Below are 25,451 nucleotides of genomic sequence, written 5' to 3' on the forward strand. Positions count from 1 at the left end.
TGTATTTTGCTGCTGTTGGATAGAATGTTCTGTAAATGTCAAGTCCATCTGTTCTAACATGTTGTTTAAGTTCAATATTACCTCACTGATTATCTGTTAGGATGGTCTATCCAGCATTGAAAGTCCGATATTCAAGTCCTCTACTACTGTATCTTCCTTCCTTCCTTCCTTCTTTTCAGCTTTATGTATTTAGCTGCACCTATGTTGGCTGCATAAATATTTACAAATGTTATATACTCTTGAATTTTTCCCCTTTATAATTATTTAATGACCTTTGTTTCTTATTACAGTCTTTGGCTTTTGGCTTTAAGTCTATTTTTGAAGTCTATTATTTTTTCATCTATTCTGATACAAATATAGTTATTCCAGCTTTCTTTAAGTTTTCATTTCCATGCAACACCTTTTTCTTTTGCTTTACTTTCAGTCTGTGTGTGTCCTTATAGCTAACCTAAGTCTCATATAGGCAGCACTTAGTTGGATCTTGTATTTTTATTCATCAGCTACTCTGTCCCTTGACTGGAGAATTGTGTCCATTTAAAGTAATTATGAATAGGTATGGGCTTACTATTATCATTTTGTTAATTGTTTTCTGAGTGCTTTATCCCTTTTTTTCCTCTCTCGTTCTTTAGTTTTTTGATTTGATCATTTTTAGTAGTAGTGTGCTTAGATTATTTTCTCTTTATCTTTTTTTGTATCCATTATATGTTTTTGCTTTGCATTACATTGGATTTATAATAGTCTATTGCTAACTGGTAGCAACTTAACTTTGAATACATACTAAAGTTCTTCATTTTTTCTCTCCACATTTTATTTTTTAAATTTATAATTTATACATTTTATCCTGTGTTCCATCAATAAACTACTATCATTAGAATTATTTTCATATTTCTGAGTTTTAACTTTTATTGTAGGGTTATAAGTGATTTATGTGACACCATTTGAACACTGGAGTATTCTGAATTTAACTCTATTTACTATATTAAATTGATACTTTTTATGTTTTTTTGTTATTCATATTATTTAAGCTTCAAGAACTGACTTTAATATTTCTTGTAAGGCTAGTCTAGTAGTGGTGAACGACTTCAGCTCTAATTGTCAGGAAAATTCTTTGTCTTTTAGTTTCAAAGAATACATTTACTGAGTATTCTTGATTGGAGGTTTTTTCCCCTTTCAGTTCTTTGGATATGTCATGCAACTCACTCTGGTCTGCAACATTTCTGCTAAAAAAAAAAAAAAAATCAGTTAATCATCTGGTAGTTCTCTTGTACATAACAAGCTGTGTTCTCTTGCTGCTTTAAGGTTCTCTGTCTTTAACATTTGACAATTTAATTATAATATGTCTTTTTTTTTTTAAGATTTATTTATTCATGAGAGACGCAGACTGAGAGAGAGGTAGAGACACAGGCAGAGGGAGAAGCAGGCTCTTCGGAGGGAGCCCCATGTGGGACTCGATCCGGGATCCCAGGATCACGACCTGAGCCGAAGGCAGGCCCCAGCTACAGAGCCACCCAGGCGTCCCTGTAATGTGTCTTAATGTGGGTGTGTTTAAATTCATTCTAATTGGGATTCTCTGTGTTTCCTGGATCTGGATATCTCTCTTTCTCAAGGATAAGAATGTTTTTGTCATAATTTATTTGAATAGGTTTTCTTCCTCTCTTTCTCTCTCTTTTCCTTCTGGGAAATCTATAATGTGTATATTGGCCTATTTGTTGGTATCTCATAAGTACCTCAATTTATCTTCATTATTTTTCATTCATTTAATTTTTTCCTTATGATTATATATATTCTACTTCCCTCATTGTGTTTGCTTTCATTCTTCCACTCGATTTAGTCTCCTGTTAGACCCCCTCTATTCAATTTTTTAGTTACTGTATTTTTCAGTACTCTGATTTCTGTTGGGTACTTTACTATCTTTTGTTGTTGTTGTTGTTGTTGTTGTTGTTATTATTGTTGTTGTCTCCTTAGTTAAATTCTTACTTTAAATCATACATTTTACTCCTGGTCTCAGCGAGCATCTTTATAACTATTATTTTGAACTCTTTATCATGGAAATCATTTATACCAGTTTCATTAAGGTCTTTTTTTCTGGAGTTTTATGTTCTTTTGTTGAGAAACACACTTTTCTATTTCTTCAGTTTCTTCTACTCTCTGTATTGATTTCAGCACATGTGCTAAAACACCAACCTCCCCTCTCTTGACAGAGTGGCCTTTTGTAGGAGATACACCTTATTGTTCAGCCTGGCCTGAGTTATTGGGTGTCTCTCAAACTTTTATGATTATACATATTGCTTTCTTTGTTCTTAGTTGAGAGTATGGCAAGACCTGCATGTATCTCAAAAAGAAGGACAGCAGTCAGACTCAAGATGTAGTTTCTTTGGAAACCAGATCCTCAAGCAGCAGCTTTTGAAGTATACAGAGAGATCTCTTTCAAGGAAAGATAGGGAGATGGGCATTTCTATCTGTTCTTCCTGAAGCGGGAGAGCTCGGAATGAATCTTGCAGACAAAGGAGAGTTAAGAAAGCAATAAAAGTTTATTAAGAATACAGAGAAAGCTGTCAGGAGGGAGATGGGTCTGTACAGGGTTGCCACTGGCTGCTTGTAGGGTTGGTCTTTTTTTTGAAAGCCAACGAGGGAACCTAAATCCTTTTGACATATCTATTGATATCACTTTTGAGTAAGGACCACTGATAACACCTTTAATGTCTGACTTCCTTCTTACCCTCTGATAATTCTTGGTTACAAGTAGCTTTTGTAATAAGACCTCACCTCTGACAGCTAGGACAGGATGCTCTGGTTTGCTTCTCTCTAGTTTCCTTTCATCTCCACATTTTTTGGGATTTTTGTGAACCTGATTCTGTGGCCTCCTACCTATCTTTCATTACTTAGCCCTGCTTGTCCATTAGTTCTATACTTAAGAACTGGGGTTTTTGTTTGTTTGTTTGTTTGTTATAGCCCTATGGGACCAGCAAATGCAGTCCCATTGGTCACCAGAGCCACTTGTCAAGGGGTTATACCTGTAACTATAAGAGCAAAGCACCACTCATGTGTACAATCTCCTTCAATGGAAATATATTCGTAATGGGAACACAAAATGCTACAACCACAATAGAAAAATAGTATTTAGGTGTCTTGGAATATTAGAAATACCACTACCACATGCAACAGTAATTCCAATTCAAGGTATTTATTCAAAAAGAATTGAAAATAGGGATCCCTGGGTGGCGCAGCGGTTTGGCGCCTGCCTTTGGCCCAGGGCGCGATCCTGGAGACCCGGGATCGAATCCCACGTCGGGCTCCTGGTGCATGGAGCCTGCTTCTCCCTCTGCCTGTGTCTCTGCCTCTCTCTCTCTCTCTGTGTGTGTGACTATCATAAATAAAAAATAGAATAAAAAAATAAAAATAAAATAAAAAAAAGAATTGAAAATAGCTACAAAATGTAAACAACCTAAGTTTCCATCAATGGATAAATAAAGCATGACACACTAACGCACAAATATATATTACTTACCCTTACAAAAGGAAATCCTGGGTTGCGTAGGTGGCTTAGTAGGTTAAGCATCGAACTCTTGATTTCAGCCCAGGTAATGATCTCAGGGTAATGAGGTCAAGCCCCATGTCAGGCTCCATGCTCTGCAGGGAGTGTGCTTGAGATCCTCTCCTCTCCCTTTGCCTTTCCCCCCATTCATGCTCTTTCTCGCTCTCTTTAAAATAAGTAGATCTTTAAGGAAAAGAAGAAAATCCTGCCATATATAACAAGATGGACAAACATAGAGCACATTATGCTAAGCAAAATAAACCAGTTGCAGAAAAACAAATACTGCATGATTCCTCTTATGTGAAACATCATTTAAATCAAATCTTTCGAGAAAAAAAGAGTTGAATGCTAATTGCCAGGGTCTAGGGTGTAGACATAGGGAGTTGCTATTCAATAGGTATAAAGTTTCAGTTATGCAAGACAAATTCTAGAGATCTGCTATGAAACATTTTGCATATACTTAACAATTCTGTATTGTACATTTAAAAAAATTTAAAGGGTAAATCTCATGTGAAGTGTTCTTATACCACAACAGAAATAATTGCCATAAAATCAAATAAACTGATACACCAGTAGATGTAAAACTGGTGAAATGAAGCCAAAGTCATTGGATTATATCAGCATTAATTTCAATTTTTAAATATTTAAGATAATGTAGTTATATGGATCTAAATATCCTAATATAAGAATGTGCTCATCATAAATTTCAAAAATATTTATATGTATCCATATATTACATTATTATATAATATTGCAGAGATATGTGTACATGTAGGTGGGTTTTGTGCAGTTTCTCCTTAGTGGCTCTCCTCTGGGTCATTTTATATATGCCACTTGTATAATGATCTAGGAGCATGGTTCTGATATTGTCAGTCTTGGGTTTGTAAACTTTTAATCTTTTACTACATTAGGACCAATTTTAAAAATCTGGCTTTATGGTAATTCTTAAGCTGACTTAGCAGGATTCTTGGTAAGGCATGCTAAAAGATTGAGGAATTTCAGCTGAACTTGCATCTGGCAGAATTATTCCCCAAAGTAGCTGAATTGGTCAAACACAGAGGTCAAGGTGAGGTCTAGTCAAAGGAAGGATTTAGAGGACCCTGACTAAAGGAGAAGTGTCATTGTCAATGATGAAATAGAAATCTGTATACCAAGCTTATCAGAGTTTTCGTGATCAATACCTATGGAAGAGAAAGAAGGAGCAGTGGGGCAGAGAGAGAAGATACCATCATATGTAGGACTCAGCTCTTCACTTATAAAGCTTTGAAGGTCTGGATATGAATTTAGAGTTTCCTGGGTATGGAATGATGGGGTGGGTCTTTAATACCTCCTCACTACCAGTCTTGAATTTAGGCTGTCCCCAGAATGGGCTGTGATTTGGGTAAGGCTTTTCTGTTAAGCAGATCTCACATTAGCCCATCAGCCTGCAGAATTCTTAGACCTGCAAAAAACCATCCTTAGCCCTGAAAGGTATTTAAGGAGCACAATATAGCATCCACCATAGCTTAGACCTGAGGTGCTCCCACTACTCCCTTCCTTAGGGTTGTCAATTAAAGATAGTATGACATAGAGAAGCCTCTCTACTGATAAATGGACTATTATTCAAAGTTAAACTGAAGAGATAAGCCAAATTTTCCACTTCTGTGAATTAGAAAAATATTTCATTCACAAGAATAAAAAATTAAACAAATGCAAAGAATTAAGCAGGTGCAAGAAATAAAATGAAGGGTTTGAACTTCTTCAAAGTTCCCCCCCCCCCCCGGGAAAATAAAATATCTAGTATTTTGTAATAGATCTTTATAGCAATGAAATATGCATCCTCCTCCCCTTTAGTGCATAGGATATTCTCTGACCTCATATAAAAGATATCTAATTAATACAAGTAGATCTGTTACTTGCTAACTGTGAAGACTTGGATATATTAGACTTTTTAAACTCTAGTTCCTTACCTGTAAAATCATAAGTATTTCAAGGTCAAATAAGAATTACATAGAAGAGGCTCAATTCTCCCTATTGAAAATAAGAGATGAAACCCTCATTTCTTTTCTCTGGGAGCATTTACTTTATGAAACTTGGAATTTAAATTCGTTCTCTCTGAAATGTATGTAAGTCTTTTTAAAAGCTATTTGAGTCTTTTGGCAGCTTTAAGACCTTGGAGTATCTTTCTGAAGAACAGTCTCTTTGATATGTCATCATCAAGAAAGATAGTGCTCCTATCTCCCAGTTTTCCTGAATATGAGCCTCATTTTGTCAGGATCTCTAGTTTTAAGTTGTAAAACTGCCCCTTCTCATAAAGATATAAGGAATTTATTTTTTTTCCTGTAGGTAAACCAATTAGATAACACAGATGGTGATTCCAACTACCAAGTAAATTTAGGATGAACTATCTGTAAAAAAAAAAAAAAAAAAAAAAAAAAAAAAAAAAAAAAATGGTGCTATCAAGTCATCTTACTTCAGGACTAATTATTTATCTTGAGAACATGTGCATAATGGGTTGTATCTGCTTGGCTATATAGAGGGGCAAGATAACTTTCCATCTTTGCAGTCTCCTAGCAGATTGACTGTGATGCACATCACAGTCTGCTTTCATGCTTATTCAATAATGAAGTTCTTTTTTTCTCTACCTTTGCTGAGAGGCTTTCTGGGTTTGGGTGAGATTTTATTGTTTCCCCAACACTACTCTACTTAGCTTTGAGAGTTTCTGTGTGTGTGGTTGCAGATTATATAAGTAATTATTAATATTATTTCTACTAAATCTGACTTTGAGAGAAATTTGAACTTCTGACTCATTTATTCATTTCTAAGTATTCATTCTATACTTACAACAGCTGAGTTTGTATTTATTCCATTAATAAATATATTTCTTCCAAGAGGTTTAGAGTTATATTACTGATGTTTACTCTTTTTCGGGCTAGAAAATCAATAAGTGATAATGAAATCTAGTAAATGAATCCTTGGAAATAAAATAAATTATTAATTCAGGCATCAAAATACTTTGATGCTGTAGAGACAGGTATATATTTATTTCCTTTTATATTCCTAAATAAGAAACTTAAATGGGGCAGGTACATGTGAACTAAAGCTTATGTCAATGCATGTGAATATCAATATGTTCTGAGACCCCCTGGGTTGTCTTTAAATATTCTTCAATATATGTGACACTTACAAACAAATTAATGCCATGCAATCATTGAAACTTATATTTACAAATATAGGACATTTCTATATTTGTTTTAATGAGCCATAAGGAAAAAAATCCCTACTTTTTTCTGTAAGCCATAAATTATATATATATCACCTTCTTATGTGGCTAAAAGCTATAGGCTAGGCATTGGTTATTAAGTTTGATAGTGAAGAGTGGTCTTGTATCTTTCACATATATGAAGCCTATGTATTATAATTTTATTTATATTTATTTAAATTCAAATGAGTGATATATGGTGTAGTACTGGTTTCAGGAACAGAATTTAGTGATTCATCATTTATGTATAACTCCCAGTGCTCCATCACAACAAGTGCCCTCCTTAATACCCTTCACACATTTAGCCCATCTCCCACGCACCTTCCCTCCAGCAACCCTCAATTTGTTCTCTGTCTCTTATGGTTTGCTGCCCTCTCTGTTTTTGTCTTATGTTTCCTTCCCTTCCCCTATGTTCATCTATTTTGTTTCTTTTACCTCTTTGGCTAGATTTATCCCTAGATACCGTATAGTTTTTGGTACAATTGTAATGGGGTCAATTCCTTGATTTTCTTTTCTGCTGCTTCATTATTGGTGTATACAAATGCAACAGATTCCTGTACCTTGATTTTATATCCTGCGTCTTTGCTGAATTCATGTATCAGTTCTAGCAATTTATTGGTAGAATCTTTCAGGTTTTCTACAGAATATCATGTCATTTACAAACAGGGAAAGTTTGACTTCTACCTTGCTATTTTGGATGCCTTTTATTTATTTCTGTTGTCTGATTGCTGAGGCTGGGTCTTCAATTACTGTGTTAAACAATAGTGGTGAAAGTGGATTTCTCTGTCCTGTTCTTGACCTTAAAGGAGAAGCTCAAGTTTTCCCCAAATTCACTGTGGGTCTTTACGGCCTTTATGATGTTGAGGTATGTTCCTTCTATACCTTATATATTCACATTTTAAAATTTCTCACCATAAAAAAAAGAAAAAATAAAATAAAATAAAATTTCTCACCATATACTACTCTGGAGACTGACTTCCCAAACAAAAGAACAACATCTCAGAAATTTTCTAGTCAAACCAAGTTCTCTTTCATTGCTTTCTAACAATTTAAGGTTGTACAGTTGTGTAATTTATGGACTTGGGGTGATAATGATGTATCAGTGTAGGTTTATCACTTGCAACAAACATACCACTCTGGTGGGGGACCTTGAAAAGGAAGAGGCTATTCACGTGAGGGGCCTTGGGTATACGTGCAATCTCTGTAACTACTCCTCAATGTTGCTGTAAATCTAAAATTGCTCTGAAAAATAAAATCTATTAAAAAATAACAAAGATGAGTATTTTAGTTATCACCTTTGGAATTAGTTCATTTTCAATACCAATGATGAAAGCCTGAGGGCTAAACTATTATGAAGATTTTAGGAACAGTGCTAAAATACCTTCAGGGAACTTAACAAATTTCGAAATGCTAATGACAACCCCTTCTATGACCTGGGAATTTATTCTTACTGAATTTCACATACAGGTATATAAAAAAACTATCTGTGAACACAAAAGTATGAAACCAAAATGATGTAAACTGTGAAAAATGCTTTATTCTCTATTGTCTACTTCAACCTTTTTGTATGTAGTGGGGAAAAAAGGGGAAAAAAATCTTATGCCTATAAAAATAGCATTTTTAAAATGTATTAATAGACTGTGTAGAAGGCTGAAGACATAACTCATTCTATTTCTACACTATTTCTGTAAAATTTCAGTGTTATCTGAGAGGTGGCTGGTATTTTAGTGTGGGACTCTTGGTGTTTTTTTCACCTGAGTCTCTGATGTGGATTAAGTAAGGAATTTTGTCTTTGAAGATCTAGAGTGACACTGAGAAGTTTATGAATAGGGACATGAAGAATATATCTTGGTTTTTATTTTCTAGTTGGAGACTTTTCATCCAACATTGTTATTTACATTATTATAAAAATATTCTTTATTAAAAATAAATTTAATTAAATTTGAAAATATTGTTAATTTTTAAAATTCTATTTCTTATTTGTAGAATAGAAATTCCAGGCATTTATAAGTCCCTTCAATAACATTTTGCAAGGCAGTGTAGGCAATATCACAAGTTTTGAGTTAGGCCAATCTTACCTGGAATATCATTCCTAAAATACTAGGTTTTACCTTATTGTCAGTTTTCTTCAAAATTAATTTTTGGACCTTGTGTTAGGGTTCTCCAGAAAACCTGGAGAATCAGTCAATTTGCCTATCATCTATTGAGAACTCATAATATCAGGTAGCTTTACATAGAATGGTTGCAATTACTAAAATAAAGTTTTAAAAATATCACTATTTTTATAGTTTCCACTAATGTCCTTGCCTTATGTAATGGTTTTTAGCTACTTTTTATATTTATCAGTAGTATTGAGACACTAATAATGGGTAGAAAATATTCAATATTTTAACTGTGCCAAAACTATTCCACTAGTGCATTTACTTATTTGATCCTCACAACAGCCTGTTAGGTATATACTATAGTTTTCATTTTTATAAATGAGGAAATAGAAGCACAGAGAGATGAAACAACTTGCCCAATGTCATATAGCTGGTAAGTGTTAAAACTAGGACTTGAACTTGAATACTCCAAATGTAGTACCTATATCTAAGTCAGAATTTCTTACTGCTTCTCTGTACTTAATACTCTAGTACTTCCCTATAATTATATGGCACTTTTGTAATGTAGTAATTGTACTTTTGTGTTTAGTCCTCTTACAGGGTAAAATGTGTAGAAGTAAGTGAAAATGCAATCTTCTAAGGCATTTTCAAGCTAGTGGAAAAGGCATAAAGAATTGGGATAATTATAGTATACAGTGGAAACACAGAAAGGGCACACTCTTTTTAGTTTGTTTCTTTAGGACACACACTCTTTGATGTGTGTGGGCATCAAGCAATATTTAAGTAGTCACTTGGAAGCTGATAAGTAGGCTTGGAACATTTTTATATATTTGACTTATAAGGGACAAGAAGATCAAGTGGATTTAGAGTTTATCTGACACAGAAGGTAACATGAGCTTTTTGTTTGCATTTTTTCTCCAATCTCAAATCATCCTGGGGCAATTACAGAGGCAGAGTGGGTAGGATACTGCATATGCAATCGATTTGTGCCACAGCTGATGATCATTGATCTTTGGAAACCCCAAATTTCCTATGAGAGCTTCTGGAAAATTTTCCAGTGCTCCCTTCTGGAAAGAGACATTATCTTCAGTATGCTAGATTGTAAGCATACATTCAGAGAGGGAAAGAAGACAGTTTTTGTTTGTTTTTAAACTATCCGAATATCCAGGAATTGAGTTATTTTCTCTGGAATTAAAATAAATCTGAGCAAATGGACTTAATTTTTAGACATGAAGAAATGTGAAAAATTCATGGAGACTTATATCTCAAAGTAGGACATTTTTGGGCAGCATACACAAGTAAATAAATGCTAAATTTTGAAACTTGGGGGAAATTTGCTCAAGAGGATTAAAAGTCTACAACATTCCATCAAAAACGTAGACGGAGTAATAGTTTTGATATGGCTGGAATATAGACGCAATACTTCGAAGATTATGTTGAAAAGGCATCCATTCTGAGCATTTTAGACCACACTAAAAGATTCTAAAGAGTTTATATTTCATCCTTAGATGAGTAGAGGGTTTTTTAATGCTTTTACATAAGGGCATAGGTAGTCTTGCTTTAGGGGATGTAACTGTTGAGAAGTATGTCTCCTAAGAGGAAGTGCAAAGCTAATTTTGTTATGTCAAAACATAAGCAAGCCTTACCCAAAATGCAGGACTTTTCAGGTCATATATTCTTTTATCCTTAACTTTCCCTATTCTTTTTTTCTGATCCAAGTTACTACTTCTTTCTTCCTCCTTTTCTATATTCTGCAAGCCTTTAGTTCAATAGGAAACCAGATTTTTCCATACCCACATAATTCCAGAGTCCTTTCCTTCATGTATCTCTCTTCTTTCTTATCTTGTTAACGGTGAATCTTTCATTTTTTACACAGGGCCAGGAAGTAGAGACTATATTAATCTAGATTCCCAGTGCTGCCTTCAAATCACTTCTCTCTCATGTTCACATAAAACTCCTTTCTCAGTCTTGGCATATGAAATTTGGTTATATACTTTAACTGTTGCTGTGTGTAAAATTTTACATATTTATAGAAGATTTTGATATATAGCATAACTGTGCTTCCTTATCTCAAGTCATAATATTGTCCTTGTTGATTTGTAGGCTCTTACAGAAACCCCTCCAGCATGGTAAATTCCTTTTTTTTTTTCACTTCTTTAGATCCAAAACATTTCAGTTATACTTCATTTCAGCTATTCAAACCTACAGCTATGTTATCCAAACATAACAGCATTAGCAGTTGCTTCATCTCTAAAGTTAAACTGTCTATAACTGCTTTGTTAACAACCTCTTCCAATTGCATTCATTATTTTATTCCCCATAAACCACCACTTACATGATGCCTTATTTTTTTCCATTGTAAAGTACCCTCCTTGTCTTCAATTTCTTCTCTTTGTAGACTAAATCCAAAGAATATAAATTCTATTTTAATAATGTAAATGTCCTCAACTCTATTGTCTCCATGCCCTTTCTCACATTGCTGAGAAAACACCATCATAAATTTATCAACTATCTGTCTTTTTTTTATCCAGGTTTCTGAGCACTAAAGAAAACCCAAGCAAGTACATCAGGGACACTTTCAATTCATCATGATATACCTCTAGGTCCTAATCAATAATTTACAGAATCATTGATATTTAATTTTAAAGCTCTGTGGGATGTTATCTTTAAGGTCTTTGAACTAAGTCTACCAAAATATCAGTGAGATTTAGAAAATATGCTTTAAACCCCTGAGTTCTTGCAAATTTGAATAGGAAGGATTATCCCTTAGAAAAATCACAGTTCAGTATAGCAATGATTCTTGAATGTCTTGCATATTTATAGAAATAGACCTAATATTAATAATTATAAAACAATTAGATAGTGGATGTTTAAAAGTCAAAAACAGGTATTTCACAGATTACTTTCAACAAAACTTTTGTTATTTCAAGCAGACTTATCTTGTCCTTTAGTGTTTCTGGACATGGTAATTCCTAGTCTACTACTTATTATTCTCTGATCCAAAATTTATTTATTTTAGCTGTGCTTTCTTTGAAGTATAATTCTCAAATTTATTTTATATGTGTGTGTGTGTATGGTTGCACTTTAGACCCAATTTTATACTTATAACTTGAATCTATTTAGTATACCTATCACTAGGGCCTTTTAGATTATTATTATGCCAGGAATGGTCGCATTTTTCTTTTGTTGAATGTAAGAGATCAAAGGGCAGAATACATGGTCTGAAATATTCTTTGATGGTCTTTCATTAACAGAATAGTATTTAATATTTTTTCCCAAATCGCTCTAATTTAAAAATATCCCCCAAATTTTGCTGATGTTACTCTTATACCTTTCTTATTCTCCCCTCATACATGAACATACAAGCAGTTTTTCTGAATGGCAAAAATTTCGTATCATGCCAGCATAATACAAAACATGTTTACTTTAATTTCACCTAATATATTAAGAGGTCAAGACAAACTCCTTTAAAAGAATAAAATATATATTCCAGGATATTTATAGAAAATATATAGAGATTTCTTTCTTTCTTTTTTTTTTTAAGGTTTTATTTATTTGGAAGAGAGAGGGTGAGCACAAGCAGGCAGAGGGGCAGAGGAAAATAGAAAAAACAAACTACCTCCTAAAAAGGGACCCCAGTGTGGGGATTCATCCCAGGACCTTGACATCATTACCTAGCCAAAACTTGGTATGGTTAATGTTTTTAATTTTAGCCATTTTAAGAAATACAGACTTATTTCATTGTGTGTTTGTGATAAAGTCTGTTTTTTCTTAAAATTGCTTCAAATTTAAAACAAACTTGAGGGTACAGAGATTTTCCATATATCATGTATGAGTGCCCTCATATATGCAGGGCCTCTTGCGCTGTCAACATAACCCAAGTTTTGCTTTTTTTTTTTTCCAAGGATGAACTGAACTTATAATGCACATCATAATCACCCAATATCCATAGTTTACCTAAGGATTCACTCTTACCATTTAGACAAATGAATAATGGCATATATCTATCATTATAATATCATACAGAGTATTTTCAGTGTTCCAAAATTCATCTACATTTTGCATATTCATCTCTTCCTCTTCCTCTTCAACTCCCCACCTCTGGCAAGCATCAATCTTTTTATTTTCTCTATAGTTTTGCCTTTTCTTTTATTTTCTATAGTTAAGAGTCCATTTCTTGGTTTGCCTCTCTCTATTTTTTTCCTTTTCTCCTTTGTTTGTTAAATTCCACATGTGAGTAAATTTTATGGTATTTGTCTTTCTCTGACAGACTTCTTTCACTTAGTGTAATACTCTCTAGCTCCATTCATGACGTTGCAAATGATGAGACTTAATTCTTTTTTATGGCTGAATATATATATATTATATATATATATATATATATATATATATATATATATATATCTCACCTCTTCTTTATCAATTCATCAGTTGATTGGACATTTGGGATCATTCCATAATTTGGCTATTGTTGATAATGGTGCTATAAACATCAGAGTGGGGGATCCCTGGGTGGCTCAGCAGTTTAGTACCTGCCTTTGGCCCAGGGTGTGATCCTGGAGTCCCAGGATCGAGTCCCACATCAGGTTCCCTGCATGGAGCCTGCTTCTCCCTCTGCCTGTGTCTCTGCCTATCTCTCTCTCTCTCTCTCTCTCACAAATAAATAAAATCTTTAAAAAATAAAAAATAAATAAAAAATAAACATCAGAGTGCATGTGTCCTTTTAAATCTGTATTTTTGTATCCTTTGGGTAAATACCTAGTATTGCAATTGCTGGATCACAGGTGCTATTACTGGACCACTTTCTTACAACATACACAAAAATAAATTCAGAATGGATGACAGACCTAAGTGTGAGATAGGAATCCATCAGAATCTTAGAGGAGACCACAGGCAGTAACCTCTTTGACATTTGCCATAGCTACTTCTTACTAGATATGTCTCCTGAGGCAAGTGAAACAACAGCAAAAATAAGCTGTTGGGACTTGATCAGAGTAAAAGCTTTTGCACAGTGAAGGAAATAGTCAACAGAACTAAAAGACAACATACAGGATGGGAGAAGATATTTGCAAATTATATATTTGATAAAGGGTTAATATACAAAATATATAAAGAACTTATCAAACTCCCCCACTCAAAAACAAAAACAAAAACAAAAACGAATAATATAGTTGAAGAAAGTGCAAAAGACACAAACATTTTTCCAAATAAGACATCCAGATGTCTAAGAGACACGTGAAAAGATGATCAACATCACTCAGCATCAAGGAAATACAAATCAAAACTACAATGAGATGTCAACTCACATCAGTCAGAATGGCTAACACTAGCACAGGAAACAATAGGTGTTCATGAGGATGTGGAGAAAGGAGAACCGTCTTACACTGTTAGTGGGAATGCAAACTGGTGCAGTTGTTCTGGAAGACAGTATGGAAGTTCTATAAAAAGTTAAAAATAGAACTACCCTATCGTCCAGCAATTGTACTTTTTTTAAAGCATCAATATTTCATTAACTGGATGTGCCAACAGTTGCTATATCCATTCATCTGCTGAAGAACATTTTGTTAGCTTCCAAGTTTTGGCAATTATGAGTAAAGCTGCTATAAACATCTATATATAGGTTTTTGTGTGGGTTTAAATTTTAAACCCTTTGGGTAAATACCAAAGAGTGCAGTGGATGGATTACATGCCAAAAATGTACATAGTTTTGTTAGAAACCACCAAACTGCCCAAAGTAGCATTCCACATTCCCACCAGGAGTGCATGAGAGTTTCTGTTGTTCCACATTCTTGTCATTATTTGGTATTGTTAGCATTATGGATTTGGGTCATTCTAATAGGTCTGTTGTTGTATCTCAATGTTTTTAATTTACATTTTCCTGATGACATAAATTGAGCATCTTCTCCCAAGTGGTTTTAATTTCCTATTCTTAATTATGTTGTTATCCATGTGCTTATTTGCCATCCATATATCATCTCTCAAGTCTCTGTTCATATATCATATGAAGTTTCTTTTTCTTACTGATTTTTGGCAGTTGTCTATATGTTTTGAATATATGTTATCAGATATAACTTACACATATTTCCTCCCAGCTTGTGGCTTGTTTTTCTGAATAGTGTCTTTTTAAGAGAAACATTTTTAATTTTTATAATGCCCAATTCACAGATTTTTTTTAACAAATTCTCTTAGAAATTTTTTTCTTAACCCAATGCTACAAAGATGTTCTCCTATATTTTCTTCTAGAAGTTTAACAGTTTTAGACTTTACAATTAGTTTGATCTATTTTGAGTTTATTTTTGTATGAATAATAGATTGAAGTTTTACATTGTTTTGTTTTGGGTTTTTTTGCATTGGATATCCAATTACTCCAGTCAATTTTTGAAAAGTCTATCTTTCTCCACTAAATTTTCTTGCATTTTAACTGGGAATCAATTATCTAAATATGAGTGATTCTGTACTCTATATTTTTAATCTATTTTGCTGCTTCCATGCTAAAACTATTCATATATCTCAAAGCCAAGCATCCCCCCCTATTTATTTTTTCTTCTTCAAAATTATTTCAGTTCTTTGAGGTTTTGTTTTGCTTATTTAAAAAAAAATTACTTGTGGATGTTAGAATCAGTTCACCCATTTCTATATAGCCTGCTGGGATTTTGACTGGAATTTCACTGTAGTTTGAGATAAATTTCAGGAAACTGACATCTTAATGTTAAATCCTCTGATCATGAACATGGTATATCCCCCCCATTTTTTTAGGTGTAATTTCATTTCTCTTAGTTATGTTTTGTAGCTATCAGGTCTTTTGTTTGTTTGTTTTATTTTATTTTGTTTTGTTTTGATTTGTTTTATTGTTGTTTTAATCAGAAACCTACTGTCTTTAGAGACCAATTTTCTGAATTAAATGGTCTCTTTTAAAATACTCAGCTGTTTCTGTTTTCCTATTTTTACCTTTATAGGAACATTCACCAACTTCTCAACTCCTTTAGTGCTTTATTAAAAACAGCATTCTGAAGAAGTCATCCTGAGTAGTCTCCCAAAGTAAAAGTCAGTTTGATGGTTGCAAGATTAGCGACCATAACAATTACTTAGACTTTCTTCTAGTATAAAGAGACTGAGTTCAAAAGGTAATAGAAAAAATAGGGAATACAATGTAGGAGATAGATAATTGTATTCAAATAGAGCAAAATATGGCAATTACTTAAGTAGGTCATGTTTCTTTTTATGTGATAAATATTCATCGTCAAGAACCACTAGAACCACTAGAACCACCAGAACGTGGTTTATAATTTTAGAAAGTTAGAATAGCCATCAGAAAAATTACTTTAGTTAAAATGAAGAGTAGACCTGTATAGGTAGGTACAATTTTGAAAGTTAGAAATGGTGAAATAATTTTTATTTTGATAGAAATACTTTAAAATACATAGACTATAAAAGGTGGCGTTTTGTTATTGTTGTTGTTTTGTTTTATTAAGGTCTTTTTGGGGTTTAATGGGAGTTGAGGAAGGGATAGTGTGAGAGCAGATTATGATGGAACTATAATATTCTGCTGAGACACTTCATTTCATTCTTTCTTTATGTGACAATCCACTATAAAATGTTCTTATTTGCAAGGGACTAAATCAAACATAAATTTTAGGACCTTAGTCTGACACCATATCAAGGATGAGAGGAGGAACAGAAACTTTCATTATGTGGTAGTAGAATTACTTCTAATGAGGGGATTGTTTTGGGTATTTAGAATGGAAACTGTTGCCTATCAGCGATGTACCCCTACAAGAGAAGGAACACAATACATGTGACTTTGACAATACATTGCTTCACTATCTGGACTCTTATTCTCTGAATTCTAGTAGGTTATTGCATTTCTATAATGCATGCAAGAAATCCAGCCATCATTAAGCTGTCTTATTGTGTGCTAATTGTGTATATGTATAATTGAAATGATGTATTCATTGATGTGTGCACTTATTTAAGATGCATTAGTTTAAGATTTGTATTAGTATATGTTTGATAATATTTGCTTGCTTAGTTTCCTAAGCACTTAGCAGCTATTTGGATATGAATCTATACTTTTATCCCAAATACTTAAAGAAGGCCTAAAGAGCTTATATTGACAAATCATTATTATGATTTAAATAACTAAGTTATAAATAACTGAAAAAAAATTTCGTTTGAACATTCCATACTTTCAACCTTTTCAAAAATCTTTATTTTTTGACTTCTAATTAGTATGAATTAATGAGGTTCTTGCTATAAAATTCATTCCAATTTTCTCACTAATCAAAATTCATTCTTGCCTGCTATGAAGGTGTGGTTTGGATGATTGAATATTATGTTCTCTGTGGTTTCTCCACTCACAGGTCAATTAACTCCTTTGCTTCAACTCCTCTGTTTGGAAAATGGCTCTCTTATTGCTTGTAATTCAGCTTTCTCACAGGAGTGCTGTGAAGTATAATGAAGAAGGAAGTAGCACTGACAAATTGAAATTGAATAGAACTGAGGTTTCAAGGACCTATGATTTGCACCTGGTCTTGCTAGTTAAGAAACATTGTAAATTAAACTTTTTTGAGACTTAAATTGTCCTTGTATAAAATAATGGAATGAATTTTTCTGTTATTTGTTGGAAAGACTTAAGTACCACCTGTGAGAGAAGAGATAAAAAAGGGAAAATAATAGCCAGAAATGAAACTAAAGAATATTAAATTGAGACACTGCAAGAAGATCATTTTAGAAAGAAAGAAAGTGAGTAGAGAAGGGGGAGGAGAGAAGGAACATTAACAGATCTCATGCTTCAAGAGGGAGAGGACGGAACCTGGAGGCATTTGTAGGCACATTAGAGTAAAACTTCAAACTAAGAAAGATGTGGGAAGAACTGGCATTGTGAGTGTGGAAAAAGGTAGAATAAACATTAAGCTGATCTCCGTAGTAGTAGGTTGGCTACTTGTTGGTTCTCTTTTAACTAGAGGTGGGGGGGGGGGGAGGCGGGAAGAAAGATGAGCTGACAGAAAAAAAAGACCCATAAAGGGAGAGCAGACAAGTTATGATAACACCTGAAGGCAATCCTGTATCTGATGACATTCAGAGGAAATGGTAGTGGATAGATCTTGGGTAATTTGAAGAGTATTAATGCCTTCCACAGATACTAGGTATGGGAGTACATTCCGTAAATTGTAGAAGTGTATGGATATGTAAAGGAAATATTTAGAAGGAAGGTGATTGAATTCAAAATAGGATTTTTTTTAAATTCCAGAAACTATCTGCATTGGCAGTAAAGTCATTAAACAAGGCAAGGGTAAGGTGTCTTAACCTATTTAGAATTTTGTCATTTCCTTAGATAACAGCTTCTAAAGAGATCAACTTCATTCCTATTCATTAGACTTCCAATGTGATTATAGGAAAAAGAAACAAGGCTGAATATAATAAGGAAGTTACTATCTTATTAATCACTCTTAACTCTGGAGTAAACTCATCATAACTATAGTTAGTGACATGACAGCAGCTATAAATATATAAACTGAAGAGTCAAATGAATTTGCCTCATGGTTAAGTATAGACCTGTGTCCAAGGAAGATTGCACCAAAGAGGTTTCTATATCAGCCTGCATTTGTAGCATTGAAAATAAAGAAAATGGATATATGACCGCTAAATCTTATTCAGGGCGATTGATTCATATGAGATTTGATTGATCAGAATTTCATATTTACTCAAATGTGAGTAAATATGAAAACAAATATGAGTAAATGTGAAAATTTTTATTCTTAAAAATTCATGTACTAATCCTTCATGATTCCTAGGCTTTGTTCCTGTCAAATGATTTAATATCATATGCTAACATCAGCAGTACAGCAATTTTAAACAATGTGCTTATTAGAATTACATTTGGCAACTATTCAATGATTCTTCCTGTCTGACTCTCAATCCCAGATGGGTTCTTGTAATGAGGATAATAGAACAGAAGAAACTTCTTAAATAGATCATAGCTCATTGGTTGAAGAAGGATTTTGCCTAGCTTACCAAGGCCTTCTCTTTGCTTCTGTAACTACCAGAGTTGTTACCTACTCTGTTCCCCATGCTGATGATAATGGCATACTGCATGATATCTTTGTTCTTGGTCTGGTTCATTAGGTGAACTCTGAAGCTGGGAGCATCTTATTGACATAAATATGTCTTTGGTATTTACTTTCACACAAATCCTATGTGAAAGAATCTCTTGAAAACTTTCATATTTTTCTTATGCTGAAACAGTGACACATATCCTATCTTCTCTGGATATACTTAACATTACTTTTCCAGGCAAATGGTGGCAATCTCCCAAATTCTTTATCTTTAGCTAATGCTTTGTTGCCTTCCATGGAACCATGAGGAATTGTTTCTCTTCCTCTTTTTCCTTGAATCATGGGGAAGGACCCAGATGAGAGTGTAGTAGTATTCCTCCAAGTTTAATAAGGCTCTTATATTCTGTAATCTCCAGATTAAAAAAAAAAAAAAGCCCTTGTTCAGACATATTCCCAAGTTCCAGGGGTATTTCTGTTAGTCACTATTTTTCTCATCAGACATACAAACACATACGAGAACAAAAGATACTTGAAAAAACCCAAATCTCTAATATCCAAGAATTCTATGTTCGTAGTCTCAAAGGGGGTCCCCATGATTCATACCTTCTGGTGCTCATGTACTTGTGAAATGCCCTGACCTTGACAGTTAATGGAAACTTTGAATTGCATCTAACTATTAGAAGCCAACAAAGGTTAGGGGATATATATGTGACTACAGTACATTTATAGACATCTTACCAAGAAACTTTCTCTCTTACCAGATTCGAAAGGCACACTGGCCTGCTGCCCAAACCCATATGGAGAGAGTCATGAAGCAAGGAACTGAGAACAGACTCTGACCAACAGCCAGGAGAGTAAAAAAAAAAAAAAAAAAAAAAAATTCTTCTGCAAGAAGCAGCTCTTTCCAAAGTCAAGCCTCAGGTGATACTCTTGCTCTGACACCTAGATTGCAATTGGGTGAGATCTTGAAGCAAGGACCAAGGTAAGCAGTTCCACGAATCTTGACCCTCAGAAACTGTGAGATAATAAATGTATTTTTAAGCACCTAAATTTGTGATGATATTATTAAAAAGCAGAAAATAACTACTATGTTGAGGAAAGACTAATCTCTCTTTACTAGCAATCTTAATTTTTTTGTATTGATCTGTAAGAGATAAGGTTAGAGAAAAATTAGTCTTCTAGTTTACATTGACCCTGTTTATCTCACAGTGATATTTTGCCCCTGAACTTTACCAAGAGTGATGGAGTGAGTGGGAAGGGAAGTGGTAATGGTTTTAGGATTGGAAATAAATAAAAGGTGACTGTGTTGCAATTAAATAAAAAAAAATAGGGAATCCCTCAGTGGCTTAGCGGTTTGGCATCTGCCTTTGGCCCAGGGCACGATCCTGGAGTCCCAGGATCCAGTCCTGCATCGGGCTCCTGGCATGGAGCCTGCTTCTCCCTCTGCCTCGATCTCTCTCTCTCTCATGAATAAATAAAATATGTTTTTAAATAAATTAATAAAAAATAACAAAAAGGAACATTTTCATTTGAAGCTGTAATATAGGAGAACTGTGGGAAAAAGAAGTGAATATGTAATGAGAAAATGCTTACTAAACAGTGGAAGAGTCAGTAAAAGAAGGAAATCATAAAACTAATTGTATACTATGAAAAGTCTGTCTTTGGTTGATCTACCAAAATAAATAATGATGGAAAGAATAAACAGGTGGGATACTATAGAACATCAATAGGATTTTTTTTAACAGAGCTACAAGGAACAGAGGCTAGCTTAATGTTACCAAAGAAAAATTAAGGTCAGAAATCATAAATTTTAGTAACAAGTAAGGTTTCTATATATAACTATGCATCTAATGAAAGAATTTTTTTTCCAGAAGTTTACTCCTACAGGAAAACAAACCAAATTCAAAAGGGCTTTGAAAGATAGACATGTCAAAACAAGCCCAGAAATTGGCAAATGCCATTAAGTATGTGTTTTCTTAATTTAATCATACAGGAGGCAGAAAACTAAAGTATGGTGAATTTTGTTGACATGATATGGTCCCCTTCTCCTATGTTATAATACTCAAAGGTTTGAAAGCATGAATTCATCCCCAGGAAGTAGAGAACACTTTAAAAGTTTCCCAAGGAAAAAGGGACATTTTCAATCAATTGAGTAAAGATTTTTCTAGTTGTTTATGCTAACCTTTGGCAAGTGTTTTTGATGTGATTACATTTTAGAGAAAAAGAAAATGAAAATGTGGGTTGGAAACATTTGACAGCTCTACACACAAAAATCCAAAATATTACTTTAAGAAGAAAAAAGAATGATGTAAATTTTGAAGCTTTAAAAAATTAATGGTAGCTCAATAAAAAATTAAACTATCAGATATTTGTAGAGGTTTACTAAAGTTTTGACTTGTTATTCCTGGCAGTGATACATTTGAAAAAAAAATAACAAGAAATAAACAGATCATCAAATGCTTCATTAATTTAGGAGAAATAGTGCTTGGAGACACAACCAAATTCAGTACTTCGATCTGAGTTCAGAGCAGCTATCTGACAATGTGTCTAGGATTCTGTTTGACAATATATCAGGTTACAAGTTTTCATCAAATTTTGGGTTGAACTAGATACTAGTACATAGAATAAAAAACAGAACAAATATACTAATGCTGAAGCATGTGTTGCATAGAGATTTTGATGCAGCTTTAAACTCTGAACATACACAACTGATAAGGAAAAAAGAAAATGGTAGGTTGAATCCAATGCTAGTCTACAAGGATAAGCTTCTTTAAAGTGATGTGGTGACAAAAATGTATTACGATTTTTGATTTTTCAATCTGTGCACAGAGAAAGAAAATGAGGAAAAATAGATCATGAAAGAATTGAATATGTTGTTCTTCTTTATTGTTGGGTTTTTCAAAAGTTTGTGAAAAGGCCCAAACATAATAGGAAAATTAAGTGATTATTTTCCTTTGTAATTAGAATAAAGAGAAATGATGCTTGAAATAGAATTTGAAGATAAATAAAAATCATCTGGTAGAGAAAAGAAGGAAGGACATTCTAGAAAGGGAAGCAACATATGCAAAAGATTGTCAACAGGAAATCTAAGTAGTTTTTTTGTTGCTGATTTTGCCTGCTAATGATAGGCAGGAAGCAAAGGTTGGAGATTGAGAAAACAAATTTAAAAATCTGAGAGATAAGGTTCCAAGGAAACTTGGTGACTAATTAATATGGGAGTGAGAGAAGGTGTAGTAGAGGATACCTAAGCTTTTAGATAAGGACAACTGGTAGATAATGGCGTTGCCTATGGAGAGTGCAAATGCAAGAATGATCAGATGTGTAGTCATGAGTGGTGGAACAGAGGGAGCAGAATAACGAGAGCAGGTTAAGATCATTTTACTTTGGAACATAGAAATGGGGATGCCAATGAAGGCATTTTATATAAAGGGCTAAAGTAAATTTATAATGTGATTTATAAATTAAAATATGTTACAATATATCTTATATTGTTTTATTGAAGTAAAGTTACTTAGAGATAAGTGCGCCAATCCTAAATATTTAGCTCAATGAATTCTCATAAAAATACATACACTGTAACCTCCTGTCAGGTTGGCAAATGGAATAAAAATATGAACTCAAAAGGCTCCTTTGTGCTACTCTGAAACACCTCCTCAGAGGTAATCACTATATGCATGTTAATATAACTGGTTAGTTTTGTCTAGTTTGGGTCTGTGTACAATGGAATAATGAAATATATTATTTTGTGTCTTACTTTCCTCTTTGTTATGATTTTTATTTTTATAGGTAAAGATACCTGTAACTGCTGTCATTTTTCACTGTTTTTCATTGATTGAGGAATTTTTAAATTTTTTTCCACTATTGTTTTTTCTTTTTTTTTCCTACCGTTGGTCATTCCTGTTATTGACTCAGATTTTTCCTTATAACTCTTTTCTTTGTTAATATCATTCTTTCTACCCCCTCTGACAATATGTAGGCACTATTTTAATGGTTTTATAAATGTAAATTTGACTCTCATGACAACCCATTGGTTAGATATTATTACTATTACATTTATTATATACAACTACATGCATTGCATTATTTCTATTAGATTTCTGTTATGATATTTTATAATATATGAAATGTAATACTGTATTTTATATAATATTACCATTCGTATTATACTATACATTAGGAATCTGGGGCTCAGAAAGTTTAAATGACTTGCTTATTAAGTGGTAAAGTGGTGTAGTAAATATCTGAATTCATAAAAGACTTAAACACTCATATTTGATTTAATATTTATTTTACTCATATAGAAAAATCTGTATAATATGACAGCTTTGTCCACACACTTTAGAATCTCACATTGTATTCCCCAGAAAAGGACAGTAGGATCAACTGGTAAAATTTTAGGAATGCACATTCTGTGGTTGCACCCATATTTATCGAATTTGTATTTTAGCAAGCTTATTCTTACGCATGCTAAAAATTTGGTAACCACTGCTTCAAAATACTCTGCAATAAAGTTTGCATGGGGCTGAACTAAAATGAACTAAATTTACTAAGGGCACAAACTCTACAAAAATTACTTTGTTAGTATTTGCTAATGGCTAAGTGATTAAAAATATCTTCAGGAATATTGATACAATGTTGTGGTAAAAATATATAGAGATCATGTTGAAAATCTGAACATCTCATTTGAATTTCAGTTGGTAAGGCTAGTGGAGTAAAAATTAAATTTCAGAATCCTAAATCAATAGAGAGCATTTACACTGGCACTTTTATGAGTTGCTGGAATTAAATTTGAGTGCAGAAAAAGTAGATAAGGGTAGAAATGTGGAACAGTATTTTATAGAGATTTCTTTTAGGGAAAATTGTGTTTGAATAATTTTTTAAATGAATCAGTGAGGGGAAAAAGAGCTCTTAGAAAAACTGGTTAAGGAATATTAAAAGTAACCATTTTAGGGGATATTACAAAGAACTATTTATATGTCATGCAAAATAAGCTTATAAATAAGCATAAGATATTTCAGTTCATTGCTTGGGACTCTGCTTTTAAAACGTTTTCAATTTTACTGTTTTGTATGAGAGTAAAACTGAATTAGAAACACTTCAGAATTAGTATGTTTAATTTTAAAATTTAAATTAGTTTATTTCAGAAAATCTTCCATGTTCTCAGATTTTTGGTACCATGGTTTTGACTTGCATGATGCTGGGATAATTGGACAATATTGATCAATTTATAGATCTGCGGACAACTGCACTGCTTGGACTTACATTATTTTCCCATATTACAGCCTAAATTGTAGCCTTTTCTGACTCATAATAATTTTAATTTTTAAACAGAATGTTCAAAGATGCATTATGAAGACATTTATCATACTTGGATTTATGTTTGTGAAAAAGAAATATGGGAAAAGCCTAAATGGTAAAAATACTATTTGGTTAAATAACTGTTTTCAATTTAATGAAATGCTATAAAACTAATGTAAAATCATGCTGAAGTGTTACATACGATAATAGGGAAATGGTGTTAAATTTGTAAGAGAAAAGAGAGGACTATAAAATAGTGTCATATGATTGTATTAAAAAAAGGTGCATTTCAAACTTGAGGAAAATCTATTGCAAGACTCTTTACATTGTTTATTTTTGGCTGGTGAAATTACAATCAGTTGGAAAGTACTACTGTTTGCTTTCCTGGGCTTTTCAGTTTTTCTGCCACATGTGTATCTGTTTGATATTTAGAAAAATAATTGTTAAAAATCTCCTTCAAATAATAATTCTGAATTCTAAGTTGTTGAATGTTGCAGAAAATCATTCAAAGTGATTTGGAGATATGATAGTTTGTTCATTTTAAATAACAGCTCTTTTGATTTGGTTGGGATAAAGTTTAGAGCAAATAGAAAGGATTGATTAAAACATGCCACTATTTTCTGTGTTTTGTCAGAATGTATGCATTAAAGCAGAAAATATTGTAGTCAAATAGTGAAAAAATGATCGAAATATAGGTTACAAATTTTCGAGAGAAGAAAATAAAGGGTTGGGATAAAATTTGAGACTGTTCCCTTGGTATGTCTTTGCCGTAGCCACTGTGTATATGCACCCACCAATTTCTTAGGCCCAACACAGGGTGGAAGGTATGTAATAAAACCAATTTATTATACTAGATAGAGTACAGGCAGAAAGCAATGGATTATTTTTCTCTATTCCTATTAGTATCTCTTAGATAATTATTTCCCTGTCTCTTATTGAAAAGTCCTTTAGATCCCTCTTAATTATATGAAAGTCTAGTCTAAAGCAATGATCACATGAACGCCACACTTTTATCCATTTTATAATTTACATTCTTTCCTAGTTCAGGCTTATCACAAGTCTGAAAAACCTGTAGTGGGAAATGGGAGTATGGTCCACATTTCCTGTATTACCTGTCACTGTTTTGAACCTCTAGAGAGTTGGAGCTATAAGAGAGAGAAGTAAGGGGAAACTCAGTCTTTTAGAAGCTGTTTTTTCTGGGGGTGCCTGAGTGGCTCAGT

Source organism: Canis lupus, chromosome 9 (genome assembly GCF_048164855.1).
Source record: "Canis lupus baileyi chromosome 9, mCanLup2.hap1, whole genome shotgun sequence".
NCBI classification, from domain to species: domain Eukaryota; kingdom Metazoa; phylum Chordata; class Mammalia; order Carnivora; family Canidae; genus Canis; species Canis lupus.